Raw genomic sequence first — 15,874 nt, 5'->3', positions numbered from 1 at the left:
TAAGGAACTTTACATCTGCATTTTTCCACTCTGCTGGAATTTCACCTTTTTCCCATATGATATAAATCATAACCACCATAGCCTCTATGAAATTTTAACCTGCATTTTTGAAGAATTCGGCAAATTGTTGGTCTGGCCCTGGAGCTGTCCCAGTCGAGCCTCTACTCCTTCTTTATTGATTTCTCTGTCGGGCCCTCTCTTTCCTGCTTTAATCTGATTTCTTCTTTGTACTGGTTATTTATGTTGATATACTCTTTGTTAATTTCTTCAAAAAAGTCGTTATCAAAGGAGTCGGCACTAAGATGACTGCCTCAAAAATACCTTCAGCAGGATTTCTACTTTGCCCTGATTATCGAAGATTGGATCTTGGTTTTCAGCTATCGGTGTTTATACTGAATTATCTTGTTTTTCTGGTCATATTTTGTATATGTGTTCCAAAAGTCTTTTGAGTTTTTAGATTGGTTTAATTCATTTACCAGGTTATTTCAGTAACTCAAGTTGTCTTGTGTTCTTCATTTGCTTTATTAAAGATTTTTTCAGCAATTATAAGTCTCTGTTTGTTCTGTGGAGTATTTCTCATTCTATATTGTTTTTGGCAATCGTTGGGATGTTATTTAGCAGATGTAACATTACTATCCCACCAGCATGGTTTTGGTATTTTCTTGGCTTGATATCTTTGTATGGGATTAGCTCTTCTTTTGTTTTACTGATGCTATTTGTGAATGTTTGGTATATATTTTTTATGTTCCCGATGGTCATCTGTACAGACACTCAAATTTGTTGAGTCGCTTATATGGTCAGATCTTATGTTTTCATGCGTTAGTAAGTCACAGCTTATCAGATTTTGTTGGAATCTTGAATTCATCAGCATTAGATCTATTACTGAGTCAGAATTTCTTCTGTTTGGTTGGCCATCATTTACACAAATCATGTCTTGTTTTGTTAACATATTCTCTATCAGTTCACCTGCCTTGTAGTACTTGTTGTTTTTTCATTCTTGGCTTTTTGCGTTGAGTTCTCCTGTTATTACAATGGGTATATTGCTTTTTAAATCTTCTATTTGTGAGTATAGTATCTCTATCTGGTCATGTCTTTCTGGTGGTATGTAAAGACAAAGAAGTGAGAACGTTATACCTTTGTCTGTTGTTATGTTGATGGCCACTGATTCTTAATATTTCCTGTTGTATATGTCCGTTTCTATGTTCAATGGCTACAAACTTTGAGTTGTTTTCCCTTTACGCAAATTGCGACACCTCCTCCTTTCTTTCCTTTTCTTGGTTTATCAAAAACTTTCCAATTCAAACATTTTAACTACTTATGTACATTTTTAAAAGTTTCATTTAAACAAACAACATCAATTTCATATGTATTTACAATATTTTCAATGTCCTTATATGCTATGTTGACAAATTGGGCATTAATAAGGAGGATTTTCATCCTGATGATCTTCGGTTGTTTATTATACTCCTAAATACTTGTAGGTATTTGTGACACCTAGCCGATGTCGATGGATGGTCCTCACTGCAATTTACACACTTAGATGCAGCTGAGCACAGGCCATTGCTACACTCTTCGTTGCCACAGTTACTGCAGGTATGTGTGTATGAGCAGCTTCTTGCTATGTGCCTTATCTATTGCAGTTAAAGCACCTAGTCACCTTAGCTTTCCTGTTTGGCTCAAACTTTTCCCTATTGTCTGTATCTGGTACATAGAACCCTTGCGATTGCAGTGCTTTTTTGGTTAAGTCTAGATCTTGGAATGTTATTTTTACCACAGGTAGAGATTTATCGAGTCCATATACTTAAGCCTGTGAACCTAATTCACCCTGTAATCTTTATTCAGCCCTTTGTAGATAAAGCTTTCTTCTAAACTTGTAGGGATATTATATAGATATGCTGTTAAACTCTCTTATTGTTTAAAACGTGGTCTGTGAATGGTTTATTTACCACTTAGGTTGTCATTTGACCAGTTATCTAGATATAAGAAGATGTGGTATGAGTGCCAATGAGACAACTCTCGATCCAAGTCAAAATTTATAAAAGTAAACCAATATAGGTCAAAGTACGGTCTTCAACACGGAACCTTGGCTCACACCGAACAGCAAGCTATAAAGGGCCCCAAAAATTACTAGTGTAAAACCATATTTAAACCGGAAAACCAACGGTATAATCTATATAAAAAACGAGAAACGAGAAACACTTATGAACCACATAAACAAACGACAACTACTGAACATCAGATTCCTGACTTAGGACAGGTGCAAACAATTGCAGCGGGTTTTAATGGTACCAAACCTTCACCCTCATCTGAAGCAATAGTGAAACATCACAACATAGAAAGACACACTATAAAATATCAATTGAAATGGCTTAACTCAATCAAAATACATATTAACACCAGTGAACATACACTGAACTATGATACAATGTAAATACAAAATAAATAAACTAAAGGAATTTAGTATGTTTTATCTATCTTTCCTATCTTTTAGATGTACCGTTATTCCTCCATGCGGGAAGCTGTATGCAGATTTAAATTTAGTTATGAGTATGGGTATTTTATCTAACTCACTCTCGCCTAATTTTCCTACTGTCTCATGAAGTTGTTCTGTCTTCCAATATTATATTATCGATAATACGTATGGACTCTGTATCAATGCTTTTGCTTAAGAATGTTTTCTCTGGTATTGAACTCTTTATATCTTGTGCACTTTCTTTGGTCAATAGGGTTTTGGTTATTTCTACTATCTTGTCCATCTTATCAATTATAGATTTCTCTTTATTACTTTTACCTTCTTTCTTGTTTTCCTCTGACTTTTTGTTCAGTATCTCTGTTGCTTTACCAATCAATGGTGTGTGTGATATCACGCAGAATGGACATGGGAACTTTATCTTATCGTCCACGAGTCTCTGTGCGTCTTTGTTAGTCTATCTTGCACATGCACTATGTCGCCAGCATTTACATCGTCGGAGGACAGTCATATTACTTTTTTACTTTTGGATATTTAATTTTGGAGGATCTTCTTGTTTGCAGTCACAGCACCTGTCAGTTTTATCACTTAGCTGCTTACCTTTATTATCTTCTGTGTTAACTTTTTCTGTTGGTTCTTTTGTTGTTTCATTGGTTAAATCTATCAGTCTGTTAGACAAAGATCTTGAAATTTTTCTTTTGGAGGCATCAGGTTTTGGGCTATGATTTGGTATTTGTTTATATATAATATATCTATAGGTTTGTAGGTAATTTATGTACTATCTTTATTACATAACTTACACACAGGGTACTCATTTTATTTCCTTGCCATTGACTTATCTTGGCTGTCTTTTACTCTGGTCTTCTAGTTTATGTACTTAAGTTCCTCTTCTTCACTACAAATTGTAAGATTTTATTGTCGGGTATAGATACATAACACTTTTTGTATAAACCTAATAGAAGTTTTCTTATAGTCAAACTTAACAATTTCCCTGGGTGGACACCGTCTTTCTGATTGTAGGATATCTTAACAGACTCCCTTGACCGGTGTGCTTCTCTTCAACTTCTAAATTAATATGAGCTTGTTTTTACAGAGTTTGTACCAAACTTGTGATTTGAACATCATTTTTTTGTTCGAATATGTTATCTAGATATAAGAAGATGTGTTATGCGTGCCAATGAGACAACTCTCCATCAAAGTGACAATTTGTAAAAGTAAACCATTATAGGTCAAAGTACGGCTTCAACACAGAGCCTTGGCTCACACCGAACAGCAAGCTATAAAGGGCCCCAAAAATGACTAGTGTAAAACCATTCAAACAGGAAAACCAACGGTATAATCTATATAAAAAACGAGAAACGAGAAACACTTATGAACCACATCAACAAACGACAACCACTGAACATCAGGTTCCTGACTTAGGACAGGTGCAAACAAATGCAGCGGGTTTAAACGTTTTAATAGGGCCAACCTTCACCCAACCTGAAACAATAGTGTAACATCACAACATAGAAAGACGCACTATAAAATATCTGTTGAAATGGCTTAACTCAATCAAAAGACATATTAACAAAAACAAGTGAACATACACTGAACGAATAAATTTGATCTATGACACAATGTAAATACAAAATTAATAAAACAAGGGGGTTAGATGTAAAACAATATTAGAAAGACAACCATAACCTTGGACAAAATACAGCCAAAGAAAATAACGTACACAGGTAGATAAAAATAATTTTGTAGTAAGGTATATAATGGAGTACGGAAATACATTTTACAAAATAAATAATTTTGTAGTTCATAGTACGAGAACAGAAGTTAACTCTTTCTTCAATCAAATCAACTAATTGGTGAGTTCTTGGGCCTGATTTACACTAAAGTTCAAATGGGAATTCACTGTTAGGGCTATTGTTTCTGAGAGTAAACCCTTTACTATCTGATACCAGTATAGGTGTACGGTATTTTTCTTTATCACAAGGTTTGTGATGTTGGTCTCTTATATACTTGCATATTTTTGCAGTATTCATTTACTTTGATCTTAATCAGTTTACTGTCTGGTTTAAGTCGACTCTATAGACTACATATTCAACACATAGGACGATACATAAAAAAATAGAAAGAATACTCTTATCGTGTGTCTTCTTCTCGTTAACAAACCACTTTGAATTTCTGTCCTTAAATTCACACATTAATATTTCATTCGCGTTCCGAATGACCGGTATGTCTAATTACCAGATTACACACGTCCAACTTTATGTCAATAGGGTAACTCAAAAACTGTTGAACACTCAGATCTCTTTCCACTTATTGGATATCATCATAAGTCTTGTTATTTTGATGTTTTTTATCTCTATAAGTATGAGTCTTTCTATCTAAGATATTTGTGATGGTCAATTTCAAAGTCCCGCCATTTGTCAGACAAAAAATGGCCCTCGACGAACTTTCAAAGTTTCTTTATTTCACTTTCATGAATGAAATTTCAAACAAACAAAAAGACAGATGATAGAACAGCACCACATTATCAGTTTCTAGGTGGTATAAATTCTTTAAGATATTTCAAAATATATTTTTTGAGAAAATAAATTGTCCGGGCATATTTTCCGTCCTTCCGATCCCGACGCATGCGCCTTTTCCTTTCTTCGTTTTGATTAAAAGTAGGTAATTGAATCTCTTTTTATATAAATTATATACGGGAAAACTATGTATTGACTAAAGAAAAATTTAACTGTTTATTACACATATAGGTATCATATAATAATAATCTTTCAACCTTCTAGTCTATGACAATATTTTAACATTGATTAGATAACAGTAAAATAAATTGGAAATCTACCAAGTTCTTACATCACAGCTTTATTACTTGCTTTTCTATTAACACCAAGAATGTATTTCATAAATTTATTATGTGACCTTTCACTAGTATCCTGAGAAAAACATTTTCTTAAATCAATTCATTTCTTTTCTTACATGCAGCTGATTCAGTTGTAAACATTTCCCAAATTTTCACAACCATACAAAAGAATTGGTTTTATTGTATGAAAAAACAATCCTGATGTTTTAAAAATTTAATTCTTCTTCTGATTAATATCAATGCAACATATCAATTCTCTTTTGCAAACCATCATGCGTTTCTGAAAATATTACAACATCATCAGCATACATTAGACAATAAATTCCTCGATTATTATTGTGAACCCAATGATACTTTTCCACAGATTCACCTGCAAGTTACCTGTCGATTTAAACTTTTGTAAGTTCTTTTGTCCCATCTAATAAATACAATAGCTATTGTTCTCTGTGTAGTTTATTTGATGGGACCTTAAAATTTCTTCCAAGAGAAATCTATCACTCACTGATAAATTTTCCTGAACAAAAAATTGAACTGTCAATGAAAATACATGTGCAAATACTAAATAAGGACTCAAAAAACTGCATGTGGTGTTGTATTTATTCAATATCAATAATTCATTTTTAAAATATTCAATATAAACACTGATTCAATAATTAAAAGTTGATTTCTGAACAATTTTTTTATATTTTCCCTATTAAAATTTACTTTTTTTTGTGTGTTTGACAAATACAAACTTGAAAATTATTGTGTTTAAATTAAGGTCTTGATAAATGTATTCTATAACTGAACAACAATAAAAACATGCAAATTCATTGGAACAATACTAAAACTTTTGTCAGAAATAAACTTTTAATAATTAAATCAGTGTTTATATTGAACTGATTGAAACTATATTATTGATATTGATTAAATACAATATTGCATGCAGTTTATGCGAGTTTATACAACTATTTCCCAAAAGACGAAGATAATTTTTTGGTCAGGTAAATTAATAAATGAGTGATAGATTTCTCCTATAAGAAATTTAAAGGTCCCAGTGAAAAAACTACACAGAAAACAATAGCTATTGTATTTATTCAATAGGACAAGAGAATAGACAAAAGTTTAAATACCCTGGTCAAGAGCAGACGACTTTGTGGAAAACTTTCATTTGGTTCGCAATAATATCAAAAGGCTCAGGACATGATACGAACTTTTCTGGTAGATCATTTATAAATATTTTTAAAACATTCAGGCTTAAAACATCACCCTGTCTCACACCAATGCAAGACTTGAAACATGGATCGAGACATTCCATCACCAATTTTTACACACATGTCTTTAATGATAGAATAAAACTTTCCAGATTTATCATTTCTTAAAATTTTATATTTAATCCATGCATGAATTACTTTAACAAAATATAAAAAAAGAAGATGTGGTATGATTGCCAATGAGACAACTCTTAACAAGAGACCAAATGACACAGAAATTAACAACTATAGGTCACCGTACGGCCTTCAACAATGAGCAAAGCCCATACCGCATTGTCAGCTACAAAAGGCCAGAAAATGACAAATGTAAATCAATTCAAACGAGAAAACAAACGGCCTAATTTATGTACAAAAAAAAAATGAACAAAAAACAAATATGTAACACAGCAACTAACGACAACCACTGAATTACAGGTTCCTGACTTGGGTAAGGCACATACATACAGAATGTGACAGTGTTAAACATGTTAGCGGGATCCCAACCCTCCCCCTTACCTGGGCAGTGGTGTAACAGTACAACATAAGAACGAACTATAAAAATCAGTTAAAAAAAATTTAACTCATCAGATGGATACAATTAGAAATACATCTAACAAAAACACAGAGTGGAAGTGGCTGGGTACTTGTAAACCCCACAACAAAAAGACACTAAGTACAGATCTGAGAGTACTCTCAGTTACTGACAGCTTGTTAAAAGCCAATAACAACTAATAAAAAAAATCATGCATCTACGACTAAATTATCAATCAGTACACATCCAACATCCAATGAATTTAGTGTAAAGACGTCATAAACAGTCAAACATGACCTTGTGCAATGCCAAGATACAGGTATCGACAGATTGTAGATCCATGAGAGTGCATATGTATATAACAATAATATTTAGTTTGCTTTTAATTTACTGAGAACAAAATCAATATTAATACTAATAAAAACAATATTCAAAGATCTAATTACAGTGTTGAATTGGTAACCTTTTAGAATAAGTTTATTTAAAGGATCGATAAGTTTACCAGTATCGCTTCTAAAACGGTAAACAAAATCTCCGTAAAAATGAGGATGTGCTCTCCCGTTTGAAATAAGTATTCTACAGGTACAACCAAACTTCAAAACCAAATCGTTATATCTATGGAAGAATTTAGTAAATGGTTTTAAGTAATTTGTGGTAACAAAATCCCTGACTTTATAATTCACCAGTAATACATAGATTACGTTCATTAAAATCTAAAAAGTCACAACAGACATGGACACAGCGAACGAGTTGTGAAATATAAACAACTTTTAGTGTGAGTTTCCCGTGTGAAACTGAAAAATATAAATCTAGGAAAGGACAGTTATTACCGTTTACATTTGATTTATTTAAATGAATTTCCTTTGGGTAAATTTCGGCAGTATATTTAGAAAATTCTTGATTATTTAACGAAAAATTGTCATCAAGATAACGGTAAGCGTTGTTGAATTTATCAATTAAATGCAATTTAGACGGGTCTTTACTGAGTTTGGTTATTAACTGTGATTCATAACAGTACAAAAACAACTCTGCTATTAAAGGGGCGCAATTAGTGCCCATAGGAATACCTACAACCTGTCGATAAACTTTGTTGTCAAAACGTACATAAATATTATCAAGGAGAAAATTAACAGCTTCAATCATCTCATCACACCTCCAGTAAGTATATTTAAAATTGAGAATGGAAATGGGGAACGTGTCAAAGAGACAACAACCCGACCACAGAGCAGACAACAGCCGAAGGCCACCAATGGGTCTAGCATATTTACCTTTCTAATTAGAGAAGAAGGCTTTAAATGAGTTGCAGCAAATATATTTGCATTTACCAAACGACCGTTTAATTCAACAGGAAAATGTTTGTTTGATTAGAATGTGTGGAAGTGTAGTGTAAAGAGTTGAAAAGTCAAAACTGTCCACAGAATCAAAAGGACCATCAAAAGCACGTTATTTATCTAAAACATCCACAGAATATTTTACACTACAAAATAGTTAATTCCACTATTTTCATATTTTTTATTACAAAAGTGTATGATATGTTCTTTGATATTAGTTAAGGAACTAGTTAAAAGCATTGAAATATTAGTTGTAGAACACTTACTAGAGGCCGAGAGGAAATGTTATCGCACCGCGGGTAAATTATGACGTTATGATTGGTTTAATGCCGTCACGTGGTTACCCCCTATGAATCCGTAGGATGTTAGTAAATTTCATATGGGGTTCATGACGTCACGTCTACTGTTAATGGTGACGTCATCTATTGATGATGTTGTATTTCATTGTATATTTTTCTACAAAACGCAGCAGGAAAAGTCCCACGTGCGATAAATTCGTTGTTATACGGTTCACTACTGACCCCCTTCGGACCATAGAGGGTGAGTAAAATCCAGAGGAGATTCGGCCTTCGGCCTCACCCCTATGGATTTTACATACCCTCTATGGATCCGTAGGGGGTCAGTAGTGAAACATATGACTTACAATATTTTACTGGTTTTTTGTGTAGTTTAGGTAAACAATACATAGTAGAGACCTTTAAATGTTCAGAAGAAGCCTTAAGCTGTGATGTGGTTATGATATGTTTGTTCACTATATGACTCTCCGTGGAGCGCACGGACTTGAATGTAGATGAATTTAAAACCACATTGTTGGCTGCTTTGTCGGCCGGTACAAAACAAACCGCTTTGAAAGTTCTTGAAGTTTATTTCTTATTCTGGAAATAGGCGTATTATGTACTCTTTTATTTATTTCTGAATTATTTTCAAAATGTGATATTTGAATATCCACAACATTCATACATTTATTTGAATAAGAATCAAGGGATTTTTTAACGATTTTTCCCGTTTACACCAATTTTTACAAAACGATGAAAGAGCGTCTTTTGTGACCTGACGACACTGTTTCTTATCTATTTTAGATGGAGAACGATATTTTGGTCCTTTTTTCAAAATGTTTTTAACCTTTCTGTCTTGGACGATATTGAGGTCCCCCGTGAGAAAAATGCCATAGGGATCGTATCTAAACTTCGACTATTCACAGTTTCAAGTTAAAGGACGTTGACGTATGATGTAACTGACGCATAATCAAATATTAAACTTCTGCTGGTTTTTTTTTTTTATTTGTACGAAATAATAGGTGGTTCTGTGTTATCAAAATAGGGAGGTATAAAGTTTTGAATGGTAGAGTCATTAAACATACTCCATAAGTTGATAAAATCAATACCTCTGTTAATATACTGTATAGCGGGCTATTTTCGCTTATTTTGGCGGATAAACGAAAATCGCGAAAATAAATTCCGCGAAAATGTATGCATACGTTGGGTAGTTTCGAAGTTAACATGGTTAAAGGATTTTCAAACGATCTATATTTTTCCTTTCGGCAGATCAATAACCGTATAAGTTAGTTTTAACAAGATAAATGCCAAAGGGCATTGTACATAAATGTATTTTATAAAATCACTGTCAGGTGTGTATACCCTTATTAATAAGTGTTAATTAGAATAAGAGTGTACGATACTCTTATCAGGTAATTACCCTTATCAATTAGTGTCAAACTATATAAGAGTTGTAAACACTCATGATAATTTTGTAACCTAATTAGTAAGTACATCAAAGGTCCGGTCAATTTCGTATCTAATCAATCATAAAATTTACAAGACGATTGAATACCTGTAACAAATTCTAAGTTAGCGGTATTCTAATGATTAACTGTATCAGAATCTAATCAATATATAAGAGGTAAAAAAACATCAATTAACCATAACAATAGACACTTGTTTGTCAAGTTTTACAACTTTTTAACTGCTACAATTTCAGTATCCACCAAAATATTTAATTGGGATTTAAGAATCCACCAAAACAAAAACCGTCAAAATTTTTCGTATACTTAGTTGCCCCTAAATCGCGAAATTTTACACCCGCAAAAATAACCCGCTATACGGTATTTAATTTTCAGAAAGTGCTGTTTATGATCTTCAGGTTTATCGATACGCGGGAACAGCTTATGGTGGCAAAAAGCTGTAATTATACTCGAATATTCATAGAGTGGGCTGAAGAAAGAGATTGTGTCACACTCCTTGAAAATATCATGTTATTTACTAATTGGTAGTTGACCCAGTTTACATAATAATTGATGCCTACCATTGTTTTTAAATATAGATAGGAGATTATCAAGTGTATAATTTATACGATGTTTAATTCGTTGATTTCGATTGATGCGTTTGCCATGAGACCTATTATTACGTTGATTTTTATCAACAATATTCATGATATCAATAGAAGAAGTTTTAGATATGTTCCCTTGTCCAAGTATATTGTCATTTAGACCCAAGGGATAAGCTGTCTGAAGTCGTTAATCCAAGACAGTTCAATAATTTTACGGGAATCTTCAACTTGTTTATGCGATTGCCCTTGTTGTTTTTGGATCGTTTCGAGAGGTTGGAATCTTATAAATCTAATATTGTGGTTTGGTTTACCTACATGTTGGTAAATTATGCTTTTGAATTTCTTAGGTTTTAGGAAGCTGTTTAGATGTTCCGGTGTTCGTTTAAAGTTTTGTTCAAGTAACCAGATAAATGAGGCTTTGAGTTTTTCATGTAATGTCACAGGAAAAGGAAAGCGAAACAATCTCTCCCGTTCACTGTTGACCTAACAGTATTATCAGAAGATAATCTAGATCAGGTTTGTCATTTTCTGGCATTGCACGGGATTATTCTTGGATATCGCCGTGCATTTTCAATTGATAATCTGGCTACAGCAGCATTGCCACCTACCTTTGACACAATTGTAAAAAGTGCTAATATTTAGAAGGTGAATTTCGATTGACTCCGATTGAATTTATATTGGAAATGAGGTTTTTTTAGCACATAAATACCATTGAAGGATTGGTGTATTTTGTTTTTTTGCCATTTCGTAAAATCATGATTAATTAAGGGTAATAAGAAAATTAAACGAGACTGAAATTCATAACATTGAATAAGAATTACAATAACGGAATATATAAACAATTTATAAAACAGTCGAAGAATTCTTATAAAACTATATTGAACAGGCCGACAGAATGACGTTAGCCTTTTTAAAATCTCCGTACGGCCTTCAACAATGAGCAAAGCATATACCACAAAGTCAGCTATAACAGGCCCCGAAATGACAAATGTAAAACAATTCAATCGAGAAAACCAACGGCCTGATTTATGTAAAAAATAATGAACGAAAAACAAATATGTAATATAGCAACAAACGACAACCACTTGTATATATTTTTAAAAAGCTTTTATGTAAACTACGTGTACTAGCTGCAGAAATGTAGCTCATAATTCCTTATAATATATTTGACAATTTGCGGATTTGCGGACCGCAAATTGTCAAGAAATATCAAAAGGACCTATGAGCTACGGTTCCGCAGCTACTACGTGTACATGCTGACTGGAATAAGAATATGAATATTTGCATTGGTTTCTGATACAATATTACAGGACCATTATTTGTTTTTTTTTTTTAATTGGTAGGATTGGTGTAAATAGTAAGTTTTGATTGCAAAATAATATATAAACCACAAAAGTCAAACGTTACTTCCATTTGTAGATAAAAGGCTTATAGTAACCTAGGGCTTTCCAGTTGTACATCTTGCTATCAAGGTACTGTTCCTATGTCCGTCTCTCATTACATTTATTTTTTTTAACACAAAATCTCAGAATGTTGACAGAAGAATGTAACAAATTTGGATTAGCTTTGTTTTAATTTTTGATTAGACAGTCTGAGCTTTGATTCCACTAATTGGCAATATATTTGCTAGAATGATAAATAGTTTAGGTATAAATACATGTAGTATAAATGATATTGAGTTCGATATTGATGATTTTTACTTCTACTTTTCAGAAATTATGGTCCTTGATGTAGTATACGTAGAAAACGGCACTCTGTGTCATTTCTTTTTAATAACTTATAAACCCTTCTACAAGTTATTTTCAAATAATGATATGTTGTTGATGATGTAATGGTGGTCAAGTTCGATATTCATGATTTACATTTTTCCCGTTTAGGAGTTATGAATGGTCTTTGATAGATTGGAAATTTGCACTTGATGTTGTTTCTGTGCAATTACTTATGATCTGTTCAACCAATGCTCTTATAATTTAATATGCTGTAACGGATGACAAAATGGTGGTCAATTTTGATATTGACGATTTACATTTTTGCCGTTAAGTAGTTATGATCCTTGATAGATTTGAAATTTGGACTTTATGCGTTTTCCTTGCAATTACTTATGAACCGTTTAACCAATCCCTTTAAAATTTTAATATGCTATTACTGATGACACAATTGTGGTCAAGTTTGATACTGATGATTTTTGCCATTCAGGAGTTACCTAATCAATGGTCCTTGATAGATTTGAAATAGGCATAGAATGAGACAGGTCAAAAAAGTCTATAAGCGCTTTTCAAATTAAAAAAAAAAAAGTTTGACAGCTCATCGCTTGTTTTATTTACTTGTATTTATCTCTATCATTCTTCAGCATTTCATTTTACATGTACTCATAGTAAACTTGGGGAGGTATAGTATGAGAATATGAGCAGGATAGGTTCCTTAAAGTTTTGATTATTAGGGCAAAAACAATATAATCTACAGTTTTTGTTTGCATAATAATTGTCCCCACCAGTTTTCAAAGTGATTCGGGGTTCTTTGCATCTAAAAAAATTTGTCACTTCTTGGATAATATAAATGTGTTGTCATAAAAAATATAGACTTATTTCCTAGATGTTTATCTCAGATTGTATTAATATGTTTATCGTGTTAACTAGAAATGTGTACACTGTTCAATGTCCTACCTTAGTGACTTTCAGCATGTTCAGTACAGTATATACTCAATGAACTCAATTACTCTACAACACATCTTATATGAGCTTCTTATTATGGATACAAAACTTACACTGAATATTTGATGGTCATTTATGGTGCCTGCAAAAAAGGCGCATAAATTAGTTTTTAGCCCAAGTAAAATATAGCCTTTAACCCAAAATGAAATACTGCATTTTTCCAAAATTAGTGCAAAGCAATGCCTTCCACATAGGATGTTAGGGGGTTTCCCATATCATAACATGTACTTTGTCATTTGCACAAATTGGAAAATTTGTTAGCACAGTTCATATATAAACAGCTTTGACTATATGGAAGTTTATAAATAGAAAATAGTCAACATGGTGTGTTTGATATATTAATTGTTTGTGTGACATGTGTGCTTCTCTTACATTAGAGCTATTCATAGAGTGATACTTTAAGCTTTAAGTTCTGAGTCTTTATGATGGAAGAGTATGGTATTATACTTATAAATTTACTCCTTCTTTTTTTAATAGAAATTTTTGAAGTCAAAGAACTGCATTGGTTGCAATGAATTACTGTGATTTCCCTGTGAAATAAAACCTGATAGTTTAACATATAAAATAAATCAGATAAATTGACTCCTCTGACATCATACAATAATGGGTGTTGTTAAGATTTTGTGGATGATGTTGCATCAATACAATTGAGAATGCATAGAAGAAAGATATAGTTCCTTCCATATTTTACTTTATTTTCTATTAAAAAGTCCATGGTCAACGTAATGAAATTATGGATGTCAACGAGTATTCGATTTTTTTGTTAGAATGTTGTTGCCTTCTAAAAGAACAAATATTTTTATTAAGAGCGCCTCCTGGCCGCGGGAAATTAAATAATAATCGAAATTGAAATATGTTTCTAATGTTTGCGTTTAATTGTCATTTAAAATTTCCTCATGCACTATGAACAATACCACCTTTCCAATGCCTACACTATTAGCTAATCGTGTCTTATTCATTCTACCACCTCTGTACCGCCAGAGCAATTATGTTCATCAGCAGGACTGTTAGTTACGTAACAAAGTTGATAAACTGACTCGTTCCAGAAAATTTATCAAGATAATATTTCTAAATAAAACAAATTCGTTGCACCCTGTGTCGACCCTAAGAGAATGGTTAAAGTTCTAATCATCACCGCTTTGTTGATCATAAATATGTTTCATTACAATTCCCAAATACTGTTGTTCAAGTAATCAATTTTCTATAGATATTTATTAATTTTTCGATTAGATTCTTGACTGTTTACATAATTAGTACATGTAGTAAATGAGCTATCTATCATGGTATAAAATTCCTGGGAATATTATCTAGTCCTAGGTATTAATGTTGAGGGTTTTACGTCCATAAGACAACTTCCCACGATTCATAAATTGGGTTTCATTTTGTGTTTCCATTTGTATATGTTTTTTCGGGCGATACTCTGTACACGATTAGTAAATCTTCACAGTTGGCATCCCTAAATAAAATCATTAAAATGAATAACTAATTCAAGAATTCAGAAACGAAAAGATATCCAACTCATGAACGAACAACACTGATAATTAACCAATGTACTACAAATTGCTAAACTAATGTGTTGTTCGGTCACTTGTTGAATATTTTTCTATATTTGAATTCTTGAATTAGTTATTCTATAATGAATATTATATGTCATGTTCGCATTGTGACCGAAATAGAAATGCATTGTATTAAAAGAAATTGCATGTATCTACAGGTCCTCATTTTGAAGAATTTGGAAGGAAAAACTATTGATAAAAAAGGTGCAAAGGGAAAAGAGCAAAAGGCAGTGAGTGGGAGCAATTTTGATTTCAAACCAGGTAATGCTGAAGTCAATATAGCCTTTGTCTCTTGGGCTGATATCTTGACATGGGGCTGATAATACATTTGATATGAAAAGTGTATGTAATAATATGGTATTATAGTAACAGCGCTCTCTGGCAATGTTGCTCCCCCATTTAACCGCGACCATATTCCTCCGCCGGGTTTGCTGTAAATTAAAATTTCTTCATTATAATGGTAAATCTGCATATTAACATATGCTTAAAGGTTTTTATTAGTGTTGTTAAATTGAACAATTTTATCGAACTGGTTACTTTTGACAAATTAACTGGTTAACCAGTAGTAAGGTTGATGTTTACAGACAGTGTCTTTAGTACTTTACAATGCATGGTTAAAAGAACAATGTATTGAAGTTTTTTGTGACAGACATCCTATCCTATAGATTCTATTTTGCTCATGGTCAGCTATTCACTAAATTCTATTTCACAATTTTTCAAACAGAACTTCATTGGAAATATGACTTAGCATAGTAGATGTGGATGATTAACATTTCCACAATATTAAGTTTTAGTGAAATACAGAAAAAACTAAATCATGATTTTTGATCAACTTACAACAATGCAATGTATTTATAATCTGA

The 15,874-nt window shown here is 32.5% G+C and overlaps 1 protein-coding gene across 3 annotated transcripts in view; it reads left to right on the top strand.

The window, feature by feature from the left end:
- LOC127719611 (uncharacterized) overlaps window positions 1-15,874 on the top strand; it is an 85,042-nt gene that overhangs the window by 7,553 nt on the left and 61,615 nt on the right. The window contains exons 2-3 of one of the 3 annotated variants that reach the window (XM_052225836.1): window positions 1,482-1,593; window positions 15,170-15,272. The gene's annotated coding sequence lies outside the window, so the exon portion shown is untranslated. Of the gene's footprint in view, window positions 1-1,481; window positions 1,594-12,185; window positions 12,217-15,169; window positions 15,273-15,874 lie in introns of those variants that run through there. The other 2 variants (XM_052225837.1, XM_052225838.1) reach the window with 2 other exon arrangements.

Source organism: Mytilus californianus, unplaced genomic scaffold, assembly GCF_021869535.1.
Source record: "Mytilus californianus isolate M0D057914Y unplaced genomic scaffold, xbMytCali1.0.p SCAF_11, whole genome shotgun sequence".
In the NCBI taxonomy this organism is placed as follows: domain Eukaryota; kingdom Metazoa; phylum Mollusca; class Bivalvia; order Mytilida; family Mytilidae; genus Mytilus; species Mytilus californianus.
Note: the sequence above shows the minus strand (reverse complement) of the source record. Positions and strands in the feature narration are given on the sequence as shown.